Source organism: Sorghum bicolor, chromosome 8 (genome assembly GCF_000003195.3).
Source record: "Sorghum bicolor cultivar BTx623 chromosome 8, Sorghum_bicolor_NCBIv3, whole genome shotgun sequence".
NCBI classification, from domain to species: domain Eukaryota; kingdom Viridiplantae; phylum Streptophyta; class Magnoliopsida; order Poales; family Poaceae; genus Sorghum; species Sorghum bicolor.
In genome coordinates this window covers 45,099,947-45,108,475 of record NC_012877.2, presented here as the reverse complement: position 1 = coordinate 45,108,475, position 8,529 = coordinate 45,099,947, and positions in this window count along the sequence as shown.

Sequence of the window (8,529 nt, the reverse complement as noted above, 5' to 3'; positions counted from 1 at the left end):
GAATTATGTATCAAATGTAGATCTTGATGAGTTCTAATACCTTTGTATTTATTTTTTTTCATTTGAGGTTATTTAGTGCCTCATTTGACCAAGTTTGTCCAAAACCAGTGTAGGGACGGTTGGTGATTGAGCCACCCTATGACTAGTGTTTACTAACACTTTCTCAAATAGAAAAATAAACTATATAATAAATGTAGATCTTGATGAGTTATACAATCGTAATGTTCAAAAGTTTTTCATTTGAAGTCATTTAGTATCTCATTTGACCAATTTTGTCATAAAACCACTGTAGGGATGGCTGGTGATTGAGGCGCCCCTACAGTAGTCCACTATAAGGGCGGCCAGTGATCCAGCCGCCCTTACTGTGACCTACCACTGTAAGGGCGGCTGGTAACACTAGCCGCCCTTACAGTGGCCACTGTAAGGGCGGGTAACCAGTTGGGGCCCACCCGAGCCACTGTAAGGGCAGCTCCAAAGCCAGCCGCCCCTACAGTAGAGGGGGGTGGCGTTCTCTTAGTGCTTTTTTCACGTAGTGTTCCCCAAAGGCTAGCGCAGTGTTAGAGTTGTCAGTCATGGGTGGCTTCAGGAATTCCTCTGGTACGAGTATCTTCTCCTCGTACTCCTCCACAACCTCCTCGAACTCCTGGTTGTCGCGGGTCATTTACTCCACCAACCCGTTCTCTATATGTATGCAATGATGATGATACAACAAGTTAGCATTTAAGCAACAACAATTCTTAAAACATGAACACACATGCCAACTACTAAGCTAGCTCTAATGACTAAGATACTAGACTAACTATCATACTCATCAAACCAGATATCACCTTATTGTAACAAGTGTTTGATTTTTCCTAATCAATATTACCCTCTTATTCATTTTTATTCTTAGTGGATATTTAGCTACCCTAGTAAATAGTTCATTTCGAAGCTACAAAAATTACAGCAAGCACATAATAATACAATGAAACTACTGTAAAGTTTGATGGTCAAAACTATCACAGATTTGCCACAAAAATTCTTACAAATTTCACATTATTAATATTAAGCATTTCCGAATGATTTAATGATTCCTAGCACCAACACAGATATGTATGAAACAACCATACTAACAGATAGAGCATAATTTTAGGAACCTAACAAAATTAGTTTTATAATTTTTTGACACACATATAAATTGATATTAAGTTTCAAAGACTAGCTCAAGAAACTAATTTACAGAGCCCTTTCTAATTCCGTCAGAAAAAGAGAAAGGCTATCTGGCCAATGTGGCCAGCCACGAGCGTGGCCCACGCGCAAAACAGCCCAAGGCAGACTTAAACCATATCGCACCACCACTAAGCACACGATTCCCGTAGTCTACACTTATGCAAAAAGGACATCGTGCAAACCTGATGTGAGCGTCTGTCACCTGACTACCATCTACAGCAATAGACGGTCATCATTTTCCTTTCACCATTTTACCATGAGAGTGGTAGTATCATTATACATCTAACGGTCGGTTACCCATGCTACTAATTTACGATAATATGTATACATATTTATAATAGTTGAGTTATGTTATAGTAAACCACTTAGTAAGGAGTTACTATAGTAATTGTCGTAACTTAAAGTGGCTACAAAATAAGTTATTTTGTAGCCAGCTATAGATATCGCTACGGTCATCATTTTCCTTTCACCATTTTACCATGAGAGTGGTAGTATCATTATACATCTAACGGTTAGTTACCCATTGCTACTAATTTACGATAATATGTATACATATTTATAATAGTTGAGTTATATTATAGTAAACCATTTAGTAAGAAGTTACTATAGTAATTGTCATAACTTAAAGTGGCTACAAAATAAGTTATTTTGTAGCCAGCTATAGATATCGCTTATGCTATTGTCGTTGGATGGCATTCACATTCACATATAAATTTTTTTGATCCATTTTTCTCTACAATATATCTATACAAGAAGGCCCTGGCCCATCGAAATTCTGTATCTACAAGCTACAGCTATGTACCCTTGTCATCGACTCGAGTTTGTGTTTACTTTATTAGCATGGTACCATACCAACCAAAAATACACAAAAATGAATACAATAAAAGCAAGAGTGACATACAACTGTTGCATCTGTCATACAACTCCCAAGTTCCATTGGCAAACTGGGACACTCATTCTTGCATCCTTCTGTGCAAAGATTAACCTTGTAAACGTGTGATTGAGTCACTTTATGCAAATTACAATTTGGTGGGATCTGACACCCGCAGATTCTGAGTCTTCAATACTCAGGGTGTTTGCTTACATGTTTGGCTAATTATTCTTCTTATTAGTTAGGCTACATGTACATTAATTAATATAGTGAGCGAGAAACAAATGGTGACTTCCGGGCTTACATTTTAGGCTCCACTATTCTTGAAAATAAAAATGTCTCCACTACATTTTGCATTATTCAACTTCATCAATTGACTTCATGTATGCACATATGCCTTTTCTGGAAAATGTCTAACGTATAAAAAGTTGTCATTGGTAAATCCAGAGAATTCCAAACTGCCATCCAAATAGTGCCTAGCAAATTCGTTAATAGAGTTCACATAAGAGAATCTCTAAGAGCCTTTCTAAAACTTTATAAATTATCATTTGGAAAATTATTCACATAAAATTCACTTTCTGTATCTTCCAGTTCTCCAACAATTTTTATATACTCCCACCGGTCTGGTTTATAACCGTAGTTAAACATAGCATGGTCACCCAAATTACAAATTAATCATTCATTTATTTTATATTATATTTTTATGATTATATAATTATGATAATTGGATAGTATATTTGATCATGAATCTAATCTTATCAAGTTTGTATTACGCTAGTTAAAAAATATTCACCAAATTATTGGTCAAGATTGTGAAGTTTAATTAAATCTTGTTTTTTGTGTTTGCGTTACAAAGCTGCCCGGAGGGAGTATCTTGTTTGCACAATAGAGAGTTTTCGTTTTTTTATTTTTGGCTAGCGAGAAAATTAGGATTATTTGGAAAACAAAATAAATAAGCTGTTGGAGGGTCTTTTTTCCAAATCTTTTTTTTCTAGCAATTAGGAAATATATAAAGTCTCTTGGAGTTGCTCAACACAAGAATAGAGCTTCTATAATAATATGTCTGCCTCTTCATCTTAGCACCCTTCGTTACAGCAACATCTTAGCTAGCTTATGCCACTTTTGAGCAAAGTATTTGTGCCACTAATAATAAGACGTGACCATAAGGCTTAAGTGTGAACAAATTTAAGGAAAATGATTAATGGATGGTTAAAGAAATATAATCGTGTTTATGGAGATGTCCAGAGACAGCTTACGCCACTTTTGAGCAAAGTATATGTGCCACTAATAATAACACGTGACCTTAATGCTGAAGTGTGAACAAATTTAAGGCAAATGATTAATGGATGGTTAGAGAAATATACTGTAATCATGTTTATGGAGATTTCCACAGACATCCCAATCGCAAACATCACTTTCTCCTGCCGGCCTAATGTGCATTCCATATATATTGTATTGTATTGTACTTGCATAGCAGCCTTGCCATCACGCAAACATGACGCCTCAGAATTAGGCGTCATCTAGAACGTCAGGCATCACGTTTTGAGAAAGGTGTATTATTCTCGAGCTACAGAAAAGTAGAGTATATCCGTGGACCACCCTAGTACCCTACACCTGTCTCTTCCTACTGATTCTTCTCTATCAATTGTCGGTTTGGTCGGAGCTATATATATTTGCACCAATTCTGTGCAGCAGCTATTAGATGACTGCTGCCTATCCACTACTTACTACTAATCCTCATACAATGTGTAGCTGTTGCATCCCCGTTAGGTGAACACGACGATGATGCTCTCCTCCTAGTGGCGTTTGGTCGATCCACCACTTACGACGACGCAATATCTAGCTGGATCTTGATACACACATTTTCAATTGTTATCGTTGCACACGCAGCTCAGAATCGTGGTACACATATGTGTTGCCCATCTTTTTTCTCTCCCTTGAATTACGGTCCAAAAACAGATTATACATATATGCAAATTCACTATATCCCTAGGATCTCCTCGGAAAGACCTAGACGATTGAGACTTGCCCTAGATTTCTTGGTTGATAAAGTCGCCTACTACTGAAAAGATAATGCTGTTAAATTCAGAAAAGAAAAATAGAAAAGTAAAAGCACCCGCGTTAACAAGTCAAGGATAACCCAACTGGATAGATTACAACTACAAAAAACCCAACCAGCTAAGCTAAGTTCAATATGCCCACATCCTACTTAACCAAGTTTCAATTCAGCACGGTCTTCAACCACCTTTGACTCATTCTAGTGGACCATGCAACTAGCCGTCAGACACTGCCTATCACTGTTCAACCTTCCTTAGGAAGCCTTCTAGCATTCGTAGCATTCGTGGCGCTATTGAACCTTTCATGGGTTCGTCTTCTCCTAGCATCCGTGGCACACCAAGGGTCTAGCCAGATGCAGAGTAAGGCTGCCATATGGGTCCACGCATAATGATCCTTGTCATATTGCGTCACGCCCTAGGTGTGACCCTATGTTGGGAGTGACTGGCCTCACGAGAGCAAGGGAACAGAACCCTGATAGGGCCTGGTGTCATGTAGCTCTACCCACCTATCAAGCTCTTGGTGCCTAACACATTCTAGGGGACTATTCTCGGCGTCGGTCGGGATGGGAAGCCTAGCCCGAGCAAGGCTAAGGCACGTGGTGGTCCTTGGTCGGTCACCACCTCCCAATGTCAGAATAAGGAAAATGGACCCTAGGCCCATTTAGTTTGGATTTTGGTGTTTGATGATCAACATGACCATTTGGACTAACATTATTTGCTCGTGTCTTTGGAAATAGTTCAAAGGGTGCAAAAGCAGACTTGGACTCTTTTGCATGTAGAAACGGTGCACTACTAGTAGTGCAATTGTAGGACCACCTTGGAGGGATGAGAGGCTTTTGTTGTGTTATTTGGATGTTGCTATGTAGTAGTGGTTGTAGAATCTGAGATAAAACTATGTGTTGTTATTTGTATGATTTGAAGAACTAGGTTATATTAATGGGTTTGAACAACCATTTTAGTTTAGAGTATGTCAGTTTGGAGTATTTTGGCATTATGATAAACATAATTATGTTCATGTCAGTTTAGAGTATTATGCCTTTATTGACTTCATTGTGTTGTGTTCATGACAGGGTCAGAATTATGTCTATGCTTCAACGAGGAGTTGCTGGCATAGTTAAAGAAGAAAGAAGACGAGTTGCTTTCAGAGTTGATGGCTGATGATGAGGAGGATGAGTTCATCCTTGGTATGTACCAGTATGCTTTGCACATTGACAAATATCTAAGTAGGGCTGAGTATAGGGTTCCTAAAGTTACTAGTTTTGAATGGGTTCATGCCAAGCTATCAAATAAAAAATCTAGTTACAACATGTTTCGAATGACCCTACAATGTTCATTAGCTTGCATGATCTTTTGGTGGAGAAATATGGTCTGAAATTTACTACTAAGTCCTCTTCTATTGAGGCTCTAGGAATGTTCCTTTGGATGGTGGGAGCACCACAGTCTATTAGGCAAGCTGAGGACAGATTTGAGAGGTCATTAGCGACTATCTCAAAAATATTCAACAAAGTCTTGAACTATCTGGTCAAAGTAGCTGTAGACTCATTAAGCTAGTGGACCTAGAGTTTAAAACATTGCATCCAAGGCTAAGAAATCCTAGGTTTTATCTCTACTTCAAGGACTGCATAGGGGCTATAGATGGGACTCATGTGCAATGTGTGGTGCCAAATGACATGTTTGTTGAGCACATGTGCCGCAAGGGCATCACTATGCAAAATGTGATGGCTTGTTGTGACTTCGACATGAGGTTTACATTTGTTAATGTTGGTTGGCCTAGGTCTGTTTATGACATGAGAGTGTTCAATGATTCAACAACAACATACAGTGCTGCCTTTCCACATCCACCACAAGGTACTAACTTAGACATTAGTGCAACTAATCCTTGTTGCTTATGTACCTGGGCCTAACTTAGTGTTTGCTGATGTAGGGAAATACTATCTAGTGGACTCCAGGTATGCTAACCAGTAGGGTTACCTTGCTCCTTACAAGGGAACCAAGTACCATCTGTAGGAGTTTTGAGACACCCCCGAGCTAGAAGGTAAAGAGAAAATCTTCAATTACACTCACTCTTCTCTTAAAAAATTTATTGAGAGATCATTTGGAGTTCTGAAAATGAAGTGGCAGATATTGCAAAAGATCCCTCCTTATGCACCTAAGAAGCAATCCAGAATCATAGTTGCATGTATGGCCCTGCATCATTTTATGAGGAGCAGTGGCATACCAGATAAGCCCTTTCATAGGTGTGACATTAATGAGAACTATGTGCCACGACAAGCATATGAGAATCAGCCAACACCCGAGGTAGTGGATGATGCATCAAACATGATGAGTGCATTATGTGATTCGCTTGCTTATGCTTTGGCAAATCATTCTTAATAGTTTTGTGTGGTTCAAGACAAGTTTATTTTTTTATTTGATGTGGATTCTATGAATGTTTGAGGACATGTATGAGCTGTAATGTTATTATAACACTGTTGAGCCCAATCTGTGGTTGTAATAGGCATAAGTAATTGTAGTGAATATTTGATGATACAAAGTGGATTCAAATGCTTGAATACATGGTGAATAAACTTTTTTGGTGAAGTGAATGTACATGGAAATATTGATGTGAATGAAAAATGTTTTACGCTACATGCAAAACAATAGCAGCATTCATGGTATGCATGTGCATGCAGCTTGCATGGCACACATTCAATATTGCCTATGAAGCATTAAATAGTTGTTGTCCTAAGTCCTATTTTGCAAAAAATGGAAGTAAACACACAAACCCAAAAAAATTTGGTGTCACCATTTTGGTGTGCTGCTAATTCTATTTGGGTTTTGGCTTTTTAGCAAAAAAACTTAACTAAACAAGGCCTGACTGTTCAACAACATAGAGGCATCGGACCCTTTGAATAGTATAGCATTGGACAATCAATGCCAACGTCCAACGGTCAATAGAGAGGTTCTAGAGAGGAGTTTTGGGCACAATGTCGAACTGTCCGATTGGTGTGCTCAATGGTTAGCAATGGCTAGTTTTTCAGTGGTCATCTGAGGAAGGCATTAAACCCTAGCACAACTAGTTCAATGGTCAACATCAGACTATCTGAGTGCACTAGTTCCCAATGGCTCTATTGTTTGGGAAGGCTATTTATACCCCCATGCCTAGCCAGTTTGAGGGTGTTGGTGTGTGCCAAAGATATAGAAGTGTTGAGACACTTCACCAAGTGCTCTAACCACCATAATTTCTTAGGAGAAGATTAGATGATTAGTGTAGGAGCTTTCCGAAGTGCTTAGGCTAGTTAGACTCGCTTAATCATGCTTGCTCTAGGTTTTCCCTAGTGTTTTGTGAGCTTTGTATACCGCAAAAAGCTCTGCTTGTGTGCACCATTATTGTACACCGGAGGAGCTTGTAGTCTTGTGGGACTTCATCAACTGCATTTGTGGTGTGATCGCCACCGCATATCGGAGGGAACAAGGCCCGTGGTGATTTGGTCAGAAGCCTGATAGTGAAGACGGCAGGGAGCAGCCTTAGAGAGGCATTTCAGAGACCCACTTGCGTATGAGGAAGACCCAATGCTATCCATGGAGTTACCTAATCAATAGCGTGGCCCTTGCAAGGGGCTCCAATGAGGACTAAAGGGAAGCTTGCGCGCTTCTTGATACCTCAGTAAAAATATTGACATCCTCGAATGGGAGTTTGCATCTCTATCGCCCTTTACCTTCTGCATTTACATTGTGTACCTTGGTTGTGTGCTTTACCTTCCTAACTTATTTGATAGGCTAGTTGATAGGATTGTAACTTATGTTGCATAACTCTTTTGTGGTAGAGATAGCAACACACCTAGCACATCTAGATAGATTCTTTGTTGCATACATTTTGACTAGGCAAAAATTAGAGGTCATAGTTTAGAAACAGAGTTTTAAGTTGCCTAATTCACATGTCCCCCTTCTTAGGCATCACATGTCCCTTCAGTTGGGAACGACTTTCACCTAGTTGAGCCCCAGGTGTGAGCATATTGGATAGGCTCATTTCTTAGATGCTAAGGCCTTATCTTGAGGTGGGCCTTCTGAGGCCCACTAAGCCATTCATTAATGGGCCTAAGGGTTTGCACGAGCGCATCTGATGGGTGTAGCCTTCGAGCCCCTAGTTGATTAGGTTAATTAGTCAGGTGGTTAACTCGACTATCATGACATCCAAAGATTTAATCTACCTATATATTTGATACTCAACATTCATACTCACTATGCACGCTGATGGACTTTCATATTCACACACAACTACCCACTTACTCTTTCATCGCTTCACGTAAAATAATTAATCTAGGGTTAACGATATGAACTCTAAAAGCATTATATGTTAGCATAACCCACTGACAACAATCAAGGTGGGACTAAACCTCTCACAATTGTACA